The sequence below is a fragment of the Lathyrus oleraceus genome, chromosome 5 (assembly GCF_024323335.1).
Source record: "Lathyrus oleraceus cultivar Zhongwan6 chromosome 5, CAAS_Psat_ZW6_1.0, whole genome shotgun sequence".
Taxonomy (NCBI): domain Eukaryota; kingdom Viridiplantae; phylum Streptophyta; class Magnoliopsida; order Fabales; family Fabaceae; genus Lathyrus; species Lathyrus oleraceus.
In genome coordinates, this window is record NC_066583.1 from 5,092,968 (window position 1) to 5,114,060 (window position 21,093).

The 21,093-nt window shown below is 36.7% G+C and overlaps 1 long non-coding RNA gene across 1 annotated transcript; it reads right to left on the minus strand.

The window, feature by feature from the left end:
* Positions 1 to 201: 201 nt before the first annotated feature.
* On the minus strand, positions 202 to 569 carry LOC127087336 (uncharacterized). Its single transcript, XR_007789860.1, has 2 exons — positions 456 to 569; positions 202 to 354 (listed from the first exon to the last, which is right to left on the minus strand). It is a non-coding gene; the product is annotated as an uncharacterized LOC127087336 (long non-coding RNA).
* Between the last annotated feature and the right edge of the window lie 20,524 nt (positions 570 to 21,093).

The window sequence follows — 21,093 nt, forward strand, 5'->3', positions numbered from 1 at the left end:
ATTTGAAACAATGCCTGTACATCATTAGCAGGATTTTATCCAAAAGCATATAGTCAACAGTTGTGGGTAACTTGTTTTCGTCATCCTCCCTCAAATATTTGCTAAAACAAAGGTTATGATAAAGAAAAGTGAATGGGAGAAACACTGATGTATTTTTTTGTTTTTGATATAAGAGAAGAAAAATGAGCGAATGCGAGATAATTAATTCAAAACATGCATCATTACTTCATCAATATTACCATTAAAAACAAACAATGTTTAAACACAAGCAGCTTTTAACAACAAAGAAACTACAAATGCAAAAATAGAAACAAATCAGTCCAACGATTGCCAGTGTTGAGGACGTCTTCCTGTCTGAACTACTAGCATTAGGAGTTACTCTATGAAATCTTTGAACTCATTCTGACGAGAGGTTTACGTGCACCAACAGGCTTCCTTCTGAAAAGGATATGTACCTTTTGTCGATCAATTGTTGCACTTTAGCCTTGAAAGCATTGCAGTCTTCAGTTGAATGCCCTATTGTTCTGGCATAATATCCATATTGCACATCAGGATCATATCCAGGTGGGTAGAGGTTGGGTAGGACCATTTACTGGAGCTGGAATAACATTCTCTACGACTGCAGTCTGCTGAATGTTGTCATCCCTCTTTTCTAAAGCTATCATAGCCTCCACAAGTTGGTTTACCTGGTTTTTCATCGAGTCAACATCTCCTTTTAATGCAATGTGATTTTGCTCCAATGGATCCATGGTTTTTCAAGAGCTACTTTAAGTCTGATATGAGTATCAGGAAATCAACTGCAGGCTATGGACGAAGGGTGGATGAGTCTTTTTTGTATATATTTTGTATGAAAGGTGATATGCAATGCATGACGATTGCAGATGCAATAATATGTGTATGAGTTGTAGTGCCATGTTCAGGATCACAGGTTCAAAGTGTTTTCAGATGGATCAGAATAACGGGTAAATGATAGGTATCTTCTGATTAATGGAACCCCATGGGTAGGCTCTACAGTTGGTAGGTTCCCAGAGTCATGGATATTTCTTGAGGATGTCACTGCCATGACGAAGACTCGTCGGACAATAGTATCCTTAAGAAGATCTCGTCTAGGTGAGGTCTTTGTATTATCCAAACAAGGAAAACTCCATGAGGATTCTACTACACGACTCTCGAGTCCAGGGTTCTAACAAGGTTCTCAGAGTCACAGATCGAGGTTGGAAATATTACTATAAGGTAATAATACGTCCAAGGGATCTCATCTGATTGGGGCTTTCGTATTAACCCAACAAGTTTGAAACTTCTTAGGTTAATATTACATAACCGCCGGATATAGTGGGTTAAAAGGTCCCTAGAGTCATTGATCCAACTTGAAAATGCTATTGTCGTGACGAAGACTCGTCGGACAATAATATCTCAAGAGAATCTCCTCTAGGCGGGGTCTTCGTATCTTCCCAACAAGGAAGACTCCTTGTGGGTGCCCACTACGCAACCACCAACTTAATCTTATGGTTTTTCTCAGACTCGGGTGGAGAGCCTATCTCACAAATTACCACCAATCAGAGAACCCCAATAATACATAACCAATAAAACACCAGACAATAATTATGACAGAATAAATAACAAACAAACAAACAAGATTAACACACAATATAGAAACTGAACTAAATTAGGCTTCACTCTCTTTTGCTTGGAGCTAGTCCCCAGCAGAGTCGCCATCTGTCGCATCTTGAAAAATACGATTCCTCGCGATGGTCGCGGAAAAAATTATGTTCGAACAGAGTCGCCACCGAACTTTATTTATCCCAACGAAGGAATAGGAAAATATCGATAAAACCCTTATGAAATGGAATAATGGTCGTCGCAACCATATTCGGGTTCGGGAGTGCATTACGCAAGAGGAAGGTATTAGCACCCCTCACGTCCGCTGTATTCAGCGGGAACCTTTTAGTTCTAATTTGCGTTTTGAGTGTTAATTTATGTTTGTTTGTTATCTTTGGGTTATAAAATATCGAAAATAGAAATGGATGAGAACCTCAGAAAGGAGAAAGGGGAGGTTTTTTATTAGTGTGCTCGCGAAGATATAGCAATCTCCTGCCTACGTATCCTTATGGTATAATAAGGAAATCAGAGCATTCGTAGTTCGGGGACTACGGTTTGTTGGTGTCTTTTAATGAACGACTGTCTAGATCGCGTTCTAAAGGATAAACATTGGCTTATCTACTCTCGGCAGAGGCTTAAGCACTAGTTTGTTGTGCGCATTAGAAAGGATTAATAGTGTTCTTTCTGAAAAGAGTTTCAGTCACACGGGGGTGACAAGTTCGATTAATATGTTGGATGTTTTGATTGGTCGAGATGTTTTTGGTCGGATGACGATTACTCGGATAGTCGAGTAAGACAACTCGTATCCTAACAGTCAGGAAAGGGAATAGAAGACTCTAGACCACTTTCTTTTTCATCTTTAATTATAGAAAGGATTTGATAATAATTAAGGTGTTTTAAATGGATGACGAATACTCGGATAATCGAGTAAGACAACTCGTATCCTAATAATCGGGAAAAGGACTAGAAAACTCTAGACCACTTTCTCTTTCATCTAAGTGATTATAAAAATAAGTTTATGTATGGTCGATGTATTTTTAGAATGAACGACAAGTGCTTGAATAACTGAGTAAAACAACTCATATCCAAGCATTTGAGAAGAGGAATTGAAAACTCAAGACCATCTCCCTTTTCGTACAGTTTGTTATGAAAATGATTTGATTAAGTCGTATGTTTGTAAAAAATGACAATTGTTTGACTGACCGAGTAAGAGAACTCGTATTCAAACAATTGAGGAGAGAAGTTGAAGACTAAAAGTCATCTCCTTTTTCATTTAGCTTATTATGAAAATAATTTGATTTAATCGGGGTTTGGAAGTTTGTAAAGGAACGACAATTATTTGACTAACCAAGTAAGAGAACTTGTATTCAAATAATCGAGGAGAAAAAATTGAAAACTCAAAGTCATCTCCCTTTGCATTTCTTATTATTGTAAGAATGATTTGATTTGCTTAAGTGGATTAGACATGACGACTATTTGACTAACCGAGTAAGAGAACTCGTATTCAAATAATCGAGGAGAGGAATTGAAAACTCAAAGCCATCTCCCTTTTCATTTTCAAATGAAATGGTATTTGATTGTGATTGAGTATTTTAATTGAGTTTGAAAAAATGCTCGATATTAGATCGAGGTTTGAATTGGTGTTTGTGAATAAATTGTATTTTATTTTAGTGTATTGTTCTTCTACTCGATCAATTAATAACCAAATAGGTCTCATTGTAAGAAAGCCCAAGAGTAAGCTATGTGAGGTTGATGGCGATGCTTAAAAGCAATCGGCTTACAAGGGTATTTGAAAATGGGCTCGATGTTGAATCGAGAAGTAATTGACATTTAAATAGTTTATGATTTTTGAATCGATGAAATTGAAATGAGTTGATGATGAAGTTGAATAAAATCGAGTTTGAGGATGGTTTGAAATTGTAATAATAAAAAAAATGATCAATATTTAATTATTAAAATTAATTTATTAAAATTTAGTTAAATAAATTAATTAAGTCAATTAAGATTAATTATCAAAATTATTTAACTAAATTAAATAATTAAGTTAATTAAAATTGATTAATCAAAATTAAACTAATTAAGCAAAATTTTAATCAATTAACTAATTTAATTAAAAGAGAAATAAATAAGTGACAATCTTGATTTAAAAAATGATCAGATTGAATTAGCCATAATGTGCTTAAAAACCGGTTTGTGCGTAGTGACAACACGAGTAATGTCATACGCAAAATCATAACTTGGTGAAAATATCCAATTGATATGTTGAAATTTGGGCGGCACAACGACATAAAATTGTCGAATCCGCGGATCGAAATTCCGACTTTATCGCAATGGAATCAAATTTAAATAGCAACCACTCAATATTATTTACAATATGTTACCAAAAATCAACAACAACACGACATAATCGGATTGAAATTTATATGCACCGCAATATTCTATTAACATTATAATTACAAATTTTATAAACAAACAAAATTTTAAAACAACAGTAATACAAATGACTAATTAAAACACAAATGCATATGCACCATGTTCATGGAATAAAAACAAACCTGCAGTATTACAAACCAACTTTTTTAAAAGCCATGCAATTCAATATGAACACCATACTCATGAAATAATAACGTTATGTGCAATATCAACATGCAGTATCAAAATTATAGTATAACAATTCAATAAATACTATCACTAATGGCTATGCAAAAGAAATTCCATATGTAACATCAAAAATCAATATAACATTAAACAATCATGAAACAATAACATCTAAAAAATTGAAATAAAATTAAACTTAGTAACATTAGCAACTTGGATAAAACTGAAATTTGATTCAAAAAATTACCGTAATGTCGAATTGTTGACAGGAAATGAAACCAACGGTAACACACCACTTCAATATTTATCGCACCGGTGCATCCGTGGAATTCATCTCGTACATGGCATGAAAGAGGAAAACAAACATTCAGCAACGAGGTTGTTGTAGAGTTTGATATATGTGCTGCAAGTTACACAACGCTTGGGCTGCTGCAAGTTACACAATGCTTGGGCTGCTGCAAGTTACACAAAGCATATGGGTTGCTGCAAGTGTTGGAATCAGAGTTGTCGGAAATGTCAAATATGTCGACATTAAACCGAAAACGCAGTGGAGTTGGTGTTTCTACCCTTCCATTTCAAATCCTAACCGGACCAGCACCTGCATAAAAGTCAAAACCAACAGCAATCCAATAGAAGAACACCTTGCTAACTTGAAATCGTCCAAAACCGTTGAAGCAAGAGGCTCCTTTATTATTCGGTGTTGCCTCTGTAGCGAAGGTTGGCTGCACTGTAGCAGTTTCGTTGTTCGGAAATCTTGCGAACTTGCTTCGTCAACAAAATCCTAGCGGATCACAAGTTCCAGATCTTGGTGATATCCAGGAACTCTGTGGAGGCTGAGAGAATTTCCGATGGTCAGAAATAAGCGACAAGAGGGTTTATGGTGTTGTACGGCGGATGAAGGTAGTTGTTCATGGTGACGAATGGTGGAGATGCATGTTGGAAGGTTTGGACGGTGAAGGATGTGGAAAGGTGGTTCACAACGGCGATAGGTTTATGCGCGGCGGTGGTGCACGGTGGTGTAGAGATTCGACGGAGTTAGAAGGTTCGCCGGTAATGGAGGATTGAGCGGTGGCGGGTGAATGACGATGAGGAATGTTGAGAGGTTTCGAAAGAAGAAGATGGAATTGCGAGTGAGAAGGGGGTGGAGACGACGACGGAAGAAGGGTTAGGTTATTGATGGTGAATGGTGTGAGCTGAGTGGTGGTGTCACCTATTGTGAGGAAGAAGAGGAAGTTTTTCTTTTCTTTATCCTGTCAGAGAGAGTAACGTGTGAGAGAGTGTAGTGTGTGGGTGTGTCTAAGAGGAAACGTGAGGGAGAGAGGAATCCTAATTTTATTTTCTTTTTTCTTTTTTATTAATATTTTTTATTATATATTATTTAAAGAAAAATATTTATTAGATAATAATTTAATTTAGATAATAAAGGTGCAAGAGTATTTATTTTCCTTTAGCATTCAACCAGATACTCCTCCCACCTCAGTTGCTTGGAAGTTGATTATTGACAAGCCGTGATTGAGAAGAATTAGATGGAAGACCAGATCAAGGAGCTCAACAGGAAGCTGCAAGGAAGGATTGAATCTTCTTATCATGGGATAACCTAGGACTCTTAGATTCTAGCTTTTATTATTTTCTGTTTTATTTAGAACTTTTGAAATTGAAAATTTCTGATTTGTATTGTTTCCACTTATTAATGAAATGAGGTTCTTTTGCCTATTTCAAAAATATTATCCTTTATAATGTTTGCAATAATTGTTAAAAATTCCTTGAAAAATTTTCATTTTGAATTAACACATAATGCATCATGCAAGCATTTTGCATTCCAAGAAACCAATATGTGTCTTTTGTCTCTGTTAGTCAAATTGTATCATCTGTATAACACTTGGGAGGGTCGACAAAGAAGGATGGATCAACTCGAGCAAGAAAATTATGAGCTTCGGGAAGAAGTGAACACTCTGAAAGAAAGCTTGGAAAGACTCTACAACATGATGGAAGCGTTAGTGGCTGCTCAGAATCAGCCATCACCTAATTCTCAAGAGACTATTCAAAGAACTGTGATCTTCGAGATCGTGTCCACACCTATTTATATAGCACCCCTCAGTGCTCCTCAGTACCACATGCCCTTCGATTTTCCTTGGGGCATGCGTCCTAATTATATGCCAGAAGGGTATCGTCCACAGGCTACCAAAGCTCTAGTTGTTACCGTCGTGATGTTTGTGCCACATCATGTGGTACACACCACTTCTTACAACAAAGAACCTATCTTTCACACCGGTCCAAGTGAAGCTGTTGGAATGGATGAGAGAATGGACGAGTTTCAAGATCAATTCTCGAAAATGTGAAAGGAAATCAAAACCCTCAGAGGAAAATACTTGTTTGGCAAATGCTTTTGATATTTGCTTAGTTCCCAATGTTAAGATTCTGCACAAGTTCAAGGTGTCGGACTTTGAGAAGTGCAAAGGCAACTATTGCTCTCAAAGTCATCTAGTAATGTATACTCGCAAGATATTGACCTAGACATATAATGATCAACTGTTAATCCATTACTTTTAGGATATCTTAACTGGCGTCGCCCTCAAGTGGTACATGAGTTTGGACAATGCATAAATTCGTACTTTCAATGACCTTGAAGAAGCTTTTATCAGACAATATAAATATAATATAGATATGGCACCGGACAAGGACCAACTCCGAGCCATGTCTCAAAAGGACAAGGAGAGTTTTAAGGAGTATGCTCAGAGATAGCGTGAGGTGGCTGCCCAAATATGTCATTTGCTTGAGGAAAAAGAGATGACAAAGATTTTCCTAAAGACTTTGAGTTTGTTTTACTATGATTGTATGATTGCAAGCACACCAAATGACTTCACTGAAATGGTGAACATGGGGATGCGGCTTGAAGAGGCAGTTCGTGAGGTACATTTAACTAAAGAAGTGGATTCTTCCAGTAATGTTAAGAAGTTTGGAAGTGGGTTCATTAAGAAAAAGGAACATGAAGTTAGTTTTGTTTTGCATGGCAAACAAAGCAGAAGGTATCAACAATAACATGTCGCAACCATTTCTCCGATCATCAATCCACTAGTTGTAGCTCCAGCATATCAACCATAGTTTCTTCAACAACCTATTCAACAATCTACACAACAACATCAACAGCCTCAACAACAGGCTCGCCCATAGTTCAACAACAACAATCGTGTCCAAAGAACACCCAATTTTGATCCTATTCCAATTCATATGCATAGTTGTTTCCGACTTTGTTAGCCAAAAATCACATCCAAACTCGATCTCCACTCGTTGTCGCAAAATAATTCCCCTATGTGTACAAAGCCGATCAATTTTGTGTGTACCATCAAGGAGCGCCTGGTCACAGTATAGAGAATTGTTATAGCTTAAAATATGATGTTCAAAGGCTGATTAAAGGTGGCATTTTGTCCTTCAAAGATGTTAATCCGAATGTGCAGGCTAATCCCTTACCTCAGCATGGGGGATCTTCAATAAACATGGTACATGGTTATCCAGGAAAATTTACAGTCTTCAAGGTTAGGTTTATCACAAAATCCTTAGTCATAATGCATGCTAGTTTGACAAGGCTTGCCTTTGTTGATCATGAACACAATTACATTGCTTGTAGAATTTGCTATATAAATCCGTGTGCCTGTCCTCTTGTACGCAAAGATATTCAGAAGTTGTTGGATCAAAGGAATATCATGGTCAACTATGATAGGAAACATGATGATGATAATGAAGTTAATGTTATAGCACCTCAGTTCAATGTTCTCAAGCCTGTAGAGATCATTTACGACAACGAAAAGACTTCCGCTTCTCCTTTGGTTACCAGTTTTCCTGGTCTAGTTCCTTATAAATCTGACAAGGCTATACCATATAAGTATAACGCCACCATGATTGAATATGGATTGGAGGTTCCCTTGCCTTCCGTTGTTAATATTGCTGATGTTAGCAAAGTCGCAAGAAGTGGGCGTGTGTTTGCCTCTACACCTCCCAGAAGAACTGAAGATGTCGCTGTAGGGAAAACCCAGGTTGAGATTCCAGTTGAGCAAGTTAGCCAGTCTAGTGGTACAAATCAGAAGGTGGACAATGATGAAGTGCTGAAATTGATAAAGAAAAGTGAGTATAACATGGTGGAGCAACTGTTGCACACACCATCAAAGATATTCGTGTTGTCCTTTTTAATAAGCTTTGAGGCTCATCGAGAAGCTTTGCAAAAGGTTTTAGAACAAGCGTATGTAGATTATAACGTGACAGTGGGTCAATTTGACTGTATTGTAGCTAACATAACTACCTGCAACGATTTGAGTTTTGGTAATGAAGAGCTCCTTGGAAAGGGTAGAAATCACAATATGGCGCTACATATTTCAATGAACGGTGCGAGTGACCCTTTTTCTAGTGTGCTGGTAGATACCGGATCATCACTGAGTGTGATGCCTAAATCAACACTTTACAGATTATCTTTTCAAGGCACTCCAATGATGAGTAGTTGGATTATTGTGAAGGCTTTCGATGGTTCATGCAAAACTGTTATTTGAGAGGTATACTTGCCTATGACTATTGGTCCTCACACTTTTCAGATCACGTTCCATGTTATAGACATTGAAGCAGCATACAGTTGTTTATTAGGTTGCCCGTGGATCCGTAAGGCAGGGGCAGTCACCTTTACTCTTCATCAGAAGCTCAAATTTGTAAAGAATGGGAAATTGGTGACGGTATGTGGAGAACATGCTTTGATTACGAGCCATCTTTCATCATTATCTTATGTTGAATCTGAAGATGCTATTGGAACCCAATTCTAAGCCTTGTCTATTGTTGATCAAAATATTAAGAGAAGTGAGGTATCCATTTGTTCTCTCAAAGATGCGTAGAAGGTGGTCAAGAGTGGTGCAACTGATGGTTGAGGAGAGGTCGTGATTTTTCCAGAGAACAAGTCCCGAGAAGGTCTTGGTTTTTCTTCCTCATCTATAGAGGTTGTCAAAAAGGGCGTGGTCATACGCCCTATTCAAGAAGTTTTTCGCAACGGAGGTTTCATTCATCCCACTCCACCTGAAGTCAGTTCTATTATAGAAGATGGTCCTGAAAAGGATTCACCAGACCTCGTTGTGAATGGAGTGGTTTATCGAAATTGGACTGCTATTGATGTCCCGTCCATTATTCACATTTCAAAGTAATGTTTTGTTGTCCTGTCCTTTCGCTCTGCATAAGGTGAAAGAGTATTTTGTAGGGCTTTCTTTTAAAAAAAATGTTTCCTTTTGCTCTGCCCAAGGCAAAAGAGTTGGTGTCGGGCTTTTGTTTCAAGATATGACAATCATTAATAAAAGTGTCACATTTTGCTTTCCATGTTGTTTGTTTTTACTTTTTGCTTTTTAGGAAAATGGTAATTCTAAAACAAAAAATATAATAATCACTTACAACATTTTCATACACTTCAACCTTTATATGTTTCTATATTCAAGGCTAATCACATGTGCAGATTAATTCATGAAACATACATTAAAAACCATGACCCTATTCCCTCTCCTAACTTTAAATTCTCGGTATTTGAAGCTGAAGAGGAAAGTGTTAAAGAGATTCCTGATGAGATCTCCCGGTTACTCGAGAAGGAGGAAGAAACCATCCATACAAGGAACCATTGGAGGTAATCAACTTAGGTTCAGAAGAAGATAGAAAAGAGGTGAAGATTGGAGCTTTGCTTGTTCCAAATGTCAAAGAGAGAATGATAGAGCTTCTCAAAGAGTACGTGGACGTGTTTTCTTGGTCCTACCAAGACATTCCAGGGTTGGATATAGATATTATAGAGCATCGTTTGCCTTTGAAACCAGAATGTCCTCTAGTCAAGCAGAAATTAAGAAGAACTCGCCCAGATATGGCCATAAAGATCAAAGAGGAAAGGGAAATTTAGGCAAAAGTTATGGATAATGGCAAGTAACTGCACCACACCAGATTGGATCATCTAAGGTGACCTCATCCATCAAGAGTTCGCAATCAAATTTCTCACAGCCGGAAGCTCAATAATGTTTGGAATTCAAAAGTTGTTAGGGAGAATAGTGGTCATCATATTTTAATGCAGCCTTTTCCCTTTAATTACAATTTTCCAAATTTTGTAAATGATCCATGGAATCACGCCATTTGCCGATTACAATTCCTTCAATAAAATTTGAGATTTTATCCATTTATTTGCAATTCTTATTTTTATTCTATCTTGCAAAATGTCATTTTTACTTTTGATAGCAAGTCTTGAAACAAAAGCTTTTGTTTTTGATAGAAATGTGTGTGTTTTCCTTTGATTTGTGAATATAAGAAGGAATATCAACAATTTCTCCAAGAACGGTTAAACCTCAAAATGTAGGACTACATCTTTTTGTGATCTGCCTTGCAAGTATCCCTAGATGATGGAACTTTACTTCAAGTTTGTTATGGCATGTTAAGATGCATGGCTCAGTATCCCCTGGTTGATGTCTTTGGGACTTAATGTTCCCCAGTGAAGTACTAAACCTAATTCCCCAACCAAGCTTTGATTCAGGTTCCTCCAGCTGAGTGTGGGTTTCTTCCCTAGCACAATACATAATTTACTTCATCCCCAATTAAATCCGGAGCCTGGAACCCCCAGCTAAAATGGAGTTTGTATGGTTGTCCTTTTTTATTAGACAAAGATTGTCTAGATTTCCCCACTGAGTTATCCCTCGTGGAAGATTTTTCTTTTGCTTTCCATTCCGTCCATGGATCGGACAAATCCCCTATTGGGTTTCGTTCCTCATTGGGTAATGTCTTGTTTGACAGTTTCTTTTCAGTTTATTCCTAGATTGAACTCGGTCTCTGACAATTTTAATGGTTGAGTCTCTCTAGGCTGTGAAACCTGGATTGAGAGTGCATTTATTTTGCACCTTTGAATACTTTGTCCCCTCAGGAAGAATCTCTTGGTGGTTCCCCATTGAGAGGAATTTCATTCCCCCATCACTGTTGTTACAACACTCCCTTGAAGTTTATACACAACAACGAGTGGTGATCTCTTTATTTGAGAAACTTGTTTTGTTCCTGAATTTCCTTGTAAATGACAAATGGTAATCTCTTCCCAAGAAGTTTGTCTATCCCCAATGAAGCTATCAGTACCTCAAATTACCTTTCATCAAATGACTATCTCTCCAGGAAGTTTATGTCATAGAAGTTTGAAGATCAACATATCAATTTTCCTTTCATCAAATGGTAATTTCTGTGAAAGTCTCGAAGAGAAGTATGATGAAGTTATTTCTCATCAAATGGTTATCTCTCCGAAAAATTCCGTCTGAGAAGTTTTTCGAAGATTATTACAAGTGTTTTATTTGCTTCATGCAATGTAAACCACAACTAATGGCAGCTTTCCCAATAAGTCTGTTATCAAATTATGGTTATCTCCCTAGTAAATGTCGGTGAGAAGTTTGTTGAAGATCCATACAAATGATTTTCTCTTTATTTGAGAAATCCGTTTAGCAAATTAACTGACCCGTATCTCATTAAAGATCCCAAGTGAAGTTATCAATTTAGAAAGCGGTTACCCTTTTAGGAGCTTATTTATTACCCTTTTCAAGTGGAAGACTTGATTAAAGAAGAAAATGAGACTCGTTTGTAGTTGTTGACCCGAAGCGTTGGGAAGGTTTATTTTATCATTTTCAAGTGGAAAACTTGATTAAAAAAGAAACTGAGACCCGTTTGTGGATGTTGACCCGAAGCGTTAGGGAGGTTTATTTTATCCTTTATAAGTGGAAAACTTGATTAAAGAAGAAACTGAAACCCGTATGTGGCTTACAACCTGGAGCATTGGGGAGGTTTATTTACTTTTTCTGAGTGGATTATTTAGTTAAAGAAGAAACTAAATCATATTATGTTAATGGAAGTTTGTTATTCTTCAACTGGACTCATTATTTGAATAGACAGTCATCTATTTATCTGAGAAATTTGCTGTATCCAATATTTTCCTGGTTTTATTACCTTTGCTTAGGGTACCATATGTTTGGTAGTAGGTAATATTGCTCTCCCCTGTGAAGCTACCTTACGATTGGTAGTTGACAGTCTCTTCCCCAGTGGAGTTCCTATTTTTCTAATTGTCAGAATTGCAAAAAAAAATTACAACGAATTTGCAACCTTTTCCTAGTAATTTTAATCCTTTCCCAGTAATATTAATCCTTTCCCAGTATATTAGTTTGTTGTTATTCCTCTGTGGTGTTACTCCCCACATAACCTTTGTCTGCATTCATATCATATCATATCATTTTGTGGCATCTTAGGGGGCAAAATTGTGCATGTTTGTATTTAAGTCTCTCCCATCTCGTCGAGACGAAAATGTCAATCTTCATATCCTCAAATGGAAGAAACTTAAAGATGGGTATCTGTCATATCCTATTTTTTACCCTAAGATCCCATCTCATTTTCATCATTTGTATAACATCAAACATCTCATGTGTGTGTCTTTTATGCATTACTAACCTTATGAAAATACAAAAAAATATGTGCCTTGTTTGCTTTACAAGTTAGGGTTGGCATCAAGAAGTTCAAGCAGATGGTTATTCAAGGATTTGTGTGACCTTTAAAATCTTAAATCTCCCATTCATTCATTATGATAAATAGATTCCCTTCATCAACAATCAATTGCAATATTTGCATCATTTCAAGTTCATAAAGCTTCAATTCATGTGGTGTTCCAAATTAGGGTTTTTGGTCAAAGACAACTTAGAGTTGACTTTTTCATATGAGCATGAACCCATCCTTCAAAGCATGATTCAGAGGTCTAAAGTACATCTTTGTAGTCCATTCACATAATCCAAATAGCTCAAGAAGTTCAATTCATTGATGATTGCACGATTTGAATTCATCTAATACAAAGTCAATAGATGATCAAAATCAAAGTTTGACTTTTGACATTTTTGGTCAACCATGGACTTATCAAGTCAATAATCATGAAAATATGGAATATGATTGATTTGGATCAATCTTAATCAAGAAAATCAAGAAAAAGATCAAAAGTTGTCAAATTACAATTTTGCAAATTTTTCTAAGTGCAAAATTCCATGATCAAGTGACCTAATTTCCAAGGCCATAGTTTTTTATTCAAACATCCAATGAAAATGCTTGAGGGATTCACTTAGAGATGGCATTTGATACTACAAGTTGATGAAAATTACAATCCAAAAGCTTTCTTGAAGTGGAAGGTATTGATGATCAAAGTTAGGGTTTCAAGTTGTTGAAAAATCCAAAACACTTAGAAATTTTTCCAAGTTTTTAACCTTGTCAAGTGCATGACTTTATGGATTCTTTACGAACAATTCAAACCACGACTCTTAATGCTTGATATCTGCATTTAAAGAGCATACTCCCTACTTCATCTTAGTGGAAAAATCCATTCAAAAGCCCTTACCAATTGAAAGATATGGATCACCAAAGTAGAGGTTTCACCATGATCAACAAAGTCCAAATTGAGCCAGATTTTTCTGAGTCCTAGTCAGTTTTAGTCACACGAGTTTGAGGCACTTTTTGGACACTTTCCAAGCATTTTTAAGACTTGTGTTCAATATTAAACTTATAGTATCCCATGAAATCTTTAGAATGGTACCAAGATTATGGAAGTTTTATCTCAATACAAGGAAGAAAAGCATGGTGCAATGTGCCAACTTGAATTGCATTATGGACAAAATTTGAAAAGCACTTTTGGCCATTATTTGTTCCCTAAGCCATGAAGGATGTTCTGAATATTGGAGTCAACTTGTACAACCAGAAGTGATTGCTTAGGATGACAACTTAAGAGCTATCTCAAAAGCAAAAGCACTTTTGTACTTTTCACCATTTTTTTAGATTTGATCCAAAGTCTATAAAACAATACCAATAACCACTGCACCCAATCTAAATTCGTTCACTATAAAAGGAGGCCTAATTGCAATGCTTCAACAAGGAGAAAATATCCATCATCAAGTAAGAAAGAACATTGAATCATTCTTGCACTCTTTCCATATTTTCACTCCATTTCGAAACTCATCATTCCTCCACTTTCCATCTACTTTTCCACCACAAATACTTTATGAGCTTCATATAAGTTAATGTATGCATTAGATATGAGTTGTAGCACCTCAAACTCCATAACCACATCTCACTTTTCTCGTTTGCAAGTGGATTCGGGTAGATTAATTCATTGGGTCTTCTATACTAAACTAAGCACATCAACACACTCCCGGGGACTCAAGGAAGCTAGAGGGATCATTATTTCTCATCTCGAAGTGTTTTTGAAGGTGCAACGGACACACTCTGTGAGGTAAAAAAGACTCATTTTGAACTCCCTCATAAAAGCATCATTTTTATTCATTCTTATTACCATTATGTATGTTTTGACATGATGAATGAAACCCTTAAGCTATTATCCATTGATTGTTGATGTATGTCATTTAATTTTTGTTTGAAATTTTAGGATTCAACTAGTTTTGTCAAAAATTTGTGAGTATCAAATAAAATAAATAAAAACTATTGCCATATTCATATTCCTCGTGAAATTCTGATCAATTTTCTATATTCACATGTCACATTTGGTTCAAAAATGAAAAAGTTGCATTTTCTGGAAAAAAAACTAAAACTTACCGTAACAAAACGAGGAAGAAGATGATGTTGAGCGTCATTTTTTTAAACTTTGTTTTTTATATATTATGCAATGAGTTGATTACATAATCGATATGCTAGTCTTGCTATAGTGGTTTTGTGTTTGGTTGGTTACCTTGTGGTCCTGGGTTTAACACCCTTTAACCTTTTTTATATAATTTTTTCCATTTCTTCCTTATTTCCTTGTTTTTTATATTTTATTTATTTATTATATTTTTTTTTTGTCCTTCTTTTTTTTAAATGTTTTTTCTTGTACTTAATATCTAATCTAAAAAACTCTTAAAAAATTAATTTATTTATTTACTCTTACTTAATTTTTTTTTATGTTTAAAAAATCAAAAAAGTATTTATTATCTTGTTTAATTATTTATTTTTCTCATTTATAATTTAAATCTTAAAAAAACATTTTTATTTCATTATAGTAAATTATTCTCATGTAAAAAAAATCTAAAAATATTTGTACTCTTTTATTTTTTTATAGGGTTTCTATTTTTATTTTTATTTTTAAAAGTACTTTGATTTTATTTTAAAACATCTTTGATTAATTAATTGATGCACTTTGTTTCATTGTATTATTAATTATAATGTTCATGTTGTGCTCGTGTTTGCTTCCAGTATTTGTACACTTTGTTGACCTAATCTTGGAATGCTTGTTGCTTAAATTATTAATGATGAATCCATGTCTCTTGTTTCATTTTGATGTTCATGTGTTGATGTTATCTTGTTATGATCATGTCTTGGTTGATAATGATGTGTATTGATAGCATGTACCATGTTGGTGCTTTATGGTTCATGATTGATCTTGTTTGTGCTTGAGTCATGTCCTATGCCTTGATGTTGCTGCTTATTTGGTCATGTCATATTGATGTTGTGTATCATGTTCCTATACTTGACCTAATTATTGAATGTCATGTATTGCTTGTGTACCCATATTCATATTATTCTATTATTGCCATATCCAAGAGAAATGGACTTCTTGTTGACTTTCTTGTCATCCATGTGCATATGTGCGTATATAATTATTCTCTTGCCTTACTCCCCTTTATCTTATACCTAGTTTAAAATCTTAGGATTCTTCTTTGAACACCAATTTCATTAAAAACATTTGACACTTGATAATTGAATTTTTTTAAACTTCTTTTCTTAAATCAAATACTTCAATACACTTTAAAATATTTCAACTTTTTCATAAGACTAAAAGATACAAACATTCATTCAAATCTTTGCCACTTTGACCCATTCCATTTAAAACTCTTTTCAAAGAGTTTAAACATGATTCATTTATATGGAAGAGATATCTCTTATATCCCCATAACACAATTAAAATGATATTTTTCCATTTAAGGGAGGTATGTAGCATACTTGTTGATTGTATATCCAAGTTGGAGCCCTTCTCTTACAATGAGGCAAAGATCTATCTTCACTATGTTTATGGTGGTATAGTTGAACATTCCTTCTTAAGATGTCAACTTGTCTCTTCTCTTAAAATCAACCAACAAATGTGTTTTCAAACTTTTCTACCCGAACTACGGGATTTTGATCCTTCATTGGTATGTAGGCACAAGACTTTGTGTCTTTTCAAATCAAAAAGAATAAAACACACTTATCTTCTCATCTCCCCAATCTTTAGCAAACAACAATAACTAAACACAAATATATCAAGAGGTTCCTATAGGATACTATAGATGATTAAGGTGTTAATACCTTCCTTTTTCATAACAAACCCTCGAATCTTCAATCTATTTATTGCACTATTTTGCATATCATATTTATGGGTTATTTGATCTTTTCCCCTTCCCTTGGATAAGTTAAAGTTCGATGGTGACATTTTGTTTTACGAGTCAAGTTAACCTAATAGCTTGGTCTTCGATTCTCAGCGCGATAATAAACAGATATAAAAATAATTTAAGATACTTAGAAGTAATGTAGGTGGAGAATACATGTCCAATAAGTTTAATAGTTTTTGTAAAGAGGTGGAAATTCAACATGAGTTTATTACATCATAGCGCAACATAAAGTTTTGGATTAGAGGAAAAATAAGATTATTTTGAACATGATAAAATGTATGCTTACAAGAAGAATTTACCAAATCACTTATAAAGTAAGATATTTGAGCCATATAACATAATCAAACTTGGAATCTAGTATCACTACCAGGACATAAGTTGTCAATTGCATTCAAGTGGATTTTAAAATTCAAGTACCTACTAGATGGCTCCATTGCAAAGCATATGGCATGAATTGTTGCAAAGGGATTATGGAAAAAGTATGACCTTTATTACTTAGAAAATTTGCACTAGTAGCAAGAATAGAAAATTTAGGGTTAGTAGTAATTGTGGCCAATTTTATGCAATGGAAAAGGAGGTTTGTGGGTATATCTTTTTAAAATCTCTAAAGATAGTGAAAACTCTCAAGGAGGAATTATTAAGGAGAGGAGTAGGCCATTTCATTAAGACCCAACTGTCGTAACCTGAAAAATACAGTGTGCGAAAAAAACAACCGGCGAAAGAGAATGACAGAAGAGTCGCCACCGTGCGTTATTCATCCCAAAGGAGGGAAAAGAAACGCTCGAAGTAAACCTGAAAAAGGAAAGGACAAGACGGGGTCTCGCAACCAAATCTTGGGTTCGGGAGTCGGTTATGCGAAGGGAAGGTATTAGCACCCCTACGCATCCATAGTACTCTACGGGATCCACTTTTGTGGTTTTTGTCTAAAGGGTGTGGGTTTACCTAATGTGTTTATTTACTAAAAAGGTTAAGAGAAATGACTCGCGCGGATGTCGCATCCACTGCATACGTATCTCATCTGAATACGAGAATCAGAGTCTTCGTAGCTCGGCTGACCTATGGGTTAAGGGGATGTGTGCTCGCTAAGACATCGCGTCTTATGCCTACGTATCTCATCTGGAATGAGAATCAGAGCAAGCCGTAGTTCGGCTAACTACGGGGTTATGGATTGGGTTTTGGACGAACGACGTCACTACGCAATCTACCGGATGCTCGACCTTCGGAGACTTACTCGCCTGTAGTAGAAGGAGTAAACGTGTTGCTTTGGGTTTTAGGGTTTGGGATGCTCGAGGGCAAACAGGCAGTCCTTGACGAAGGAACCGCGCTACATGTGGGGATATGAATACAAAACACAAAACATGTATCTCAAAGTAAAATGCCACCCAGGGGCTCAAACATTGCCTCCTATCGAGGTGTTCCAGCTAAGAAAGCGATAAAGTATGAGAAAGGTAAAAAATTACCACACAGATAAAGATCCGAAGCTACAGCAGTTAAAGGGGCAAGAAACCCTGAAATGTCTCCAGCTGGACCGTCAAAGGAAATCAGTCAACACGAATAATCAGAATAAAACTCCAGGGGGTATCCCACAAATAAAGTGGGAAACCACGCGAGTGTCTCTGCGAAAGCCATGTGAGCCCTCACAAAACTCGACAAAGGGTTAGAGCAGCAGGATGAAATCAAGAGAAAACAATGCCATGGAAACACAAGACAGGTTAGAATAAACAAAATAGGGTAACCCAGAGTTGCCCCTAAATCAAAATGTAACCACATGAATAATTCCATCAAAATTCACAAAAGGCTCACAAAAAAGGTATCAAATTCACCCGTAATACCTCATACATTTAGAGCATTCAAATTAAAGGCATAAAGATGATGGATATAGGGCAAACCTGATTGGAGAGCTTGATTGAAATTGAGTTGCACCCGTGAGGTTTACAAGTTGAGTTCCCTTCAGGGTTTGGAGGCTGCTCTGAGTTCTCTGTCAGGTCTTCTCTCACTATCTCTTTCCTCAGGGTTTTGTTCCAAGAAAACTTCAGAGTATTTTGCTTCTCTCCCTTTTTCTCAAGTGAATCTCCCAGTGTAACTCCAAGTGTCTTTTCCTTTACTGAAACTTCAGTATTTATAGACTGATTTTCGTGGGTAATGGGCTCAAATGAGGGAGACCCAAGTCCAAAATAATTTGTTATATTTTATTTATTTATTTTATTTATTTAATTAATTAATTATTAATAAATTTTTTTTTCTTTTTTCTTTTTTTTTTTGTTTTTTTTTTTCGTTTTTTTTTTCCAGGAAAAATGAAGGGTAAATTTTTGGGGTATTACAGCTGCCCCTATTCAATCAACTGGAGACCCGGAAAGAAGATGGCAGCTGCTTTCGTGCTTTCGAGGTATCAAGGGATTGAATACAATAAAAGCCCAAAAATTTGCACTGAAGTGAAGTGAAGTAACAATGTCTGTCAGAATCGGCAAAGAGGTGGTCTTGAAAGAAGAATCCGTCTGGTACGGTGAGAGTCAGTCTGAATATCGAAAAAGAATGTTAAACTGGATACCAAAATAAATGGTAACACAGAAATAACCATGGCCTGAATGCCGCCCATCAGTCTAAATACTGGAAAGGATTTCGATCTGAACATCGAAAACTTGGCTTGAATGCCACAAGTCGTATCGACCTGAACGTCGGAAACTTCTTCGATCTGAACATCGGAAAGACTTGGCCTGAATGCCACTTCGATCTGAATATCGGAAAATTGGCCTGAATGCCACTTCGGTCTGGATACCGGAAAACTGGCCTGAATGCCACTTCGATATGAATATCGGAAAACTGGCCTGAACGCCAAAAGTCGCATCGACCTGACCGTCGGAAACTTCTTCGATCTGAACATCGGAACACTGGCCTGAATGCCACTTCGGTCTGGATACCGGAAAACTGGCCTGAATGCCATTTCGGTCTGGATACCGGAGAACTGGCCTGAATGCCACTTCGATATGAATATCGGAAAACTGGCCTGAACGCCACAAGTCGCATCGACCTGATCGTCGGAAACTTCTTCGATATGAATATCGGAAAAGTGGCTGCCACTTCGATATGAATATCGGAAAACTGGCCTGAATGCCACTTCGGTCTGGATACCGGAAAACTGGCCTGAATGCCACAAGTTGCATCGACCTGAACGTCGGAAACTTCTTCGATCTGAATATCGGAAAATTGGCCTGAATGCCACTTCGGTCTGGATACCGGAAAACTTCATGCCTGTCAGCATTGGCAGAAATAGGGAATTATAATAGAGGCGGCGTATAGGCCAATGACACTTGCTGGGGATAACAAAGTTAAGTCATGAACAATCTTCAGTCTGAGTACTGGAAACAACTTCTAGCTTATCACTTGGGATACCGAGAATGTTTTATGCTTACATGCGTATGTTTGAATTTTTCAATGGCGTAATGCTCCATGAAAATGGAAATGCTACGCGATTTGGAAGGATGCAATGCAATATGATTCTACATGCAGGGATGCGAAATGCTGGGTAGAATGCCAAGCTGAGGCAAGGGGATCTACTGGGGAAATGATCACCATCTTCTAGACCCTGGCAAGGCTGTTGGAGATGCACAGCGCAAAGAACTCTGTGGGGAGATGACTAGCCATGCGGTGTTCTGGCCATACCGAGACTCTGATCGGGGAAAGAATGGCATTGGAAGCCTGCTGCTGAGGAAAGCTACAATGGTTCTGGCAACCACGATTTGCGAGAGATGACTCAGCAGGGGGAGCAAACACTGATACGGTACCGAGGTTCTGCTTCAAGGAAAGAAACCATGGATCTGGCATTGGGATTATCGATCTGGCATCGAACTCTAAGGAGCAGCCACTTCTGCTGGGAAGATACAGTCTGACACTGTCAACTCCGCTGGGGATATATAGTCTGGCACTGTCAACTCTACTGGGGAGTGTATGTCCTGAAACAAACGCTTGGGGAAGTACAGTGGTGAGAACCTGCTGGGGTTTGAAGAATCCAACACTCTGATCAACTCTGCAGGGATAAGACACCAGACTCGTCTGTTGGCGACTTCACTGGGGAAGATATTCACGGTCATCTGCAGGGGATTTTAAGGAAATGCCCTGAGGGTATCTGTTCTGAATAGACGATCCAAAGCACTTAAAATTTACAGCAATTTTAAATGTTTATTGAGCATGTACTTGTAAAGCCCTTATGTGTCATGATGCAATGTTTATCAAAAATTCGGACGTCATTTTTGCAAACAAAACAGTAAAATGAAAATGAAAACAGAGATATACTGAATAACATGATTTTATTGATTGAATGGCCTCTGAATAGGCATTTACACTAAGAAGCGATCCCTGGAAAGAGGTAATCGCACAATAGATAAAAACAGAAATTAATCTAATGGCAATGTGAAATGGATTTATATTGGGTTCCAATTCTGTTATGACTTGCCCGTCTTCAAGATCCTCCAGATGATCAGCTTTCTGAAAGAGT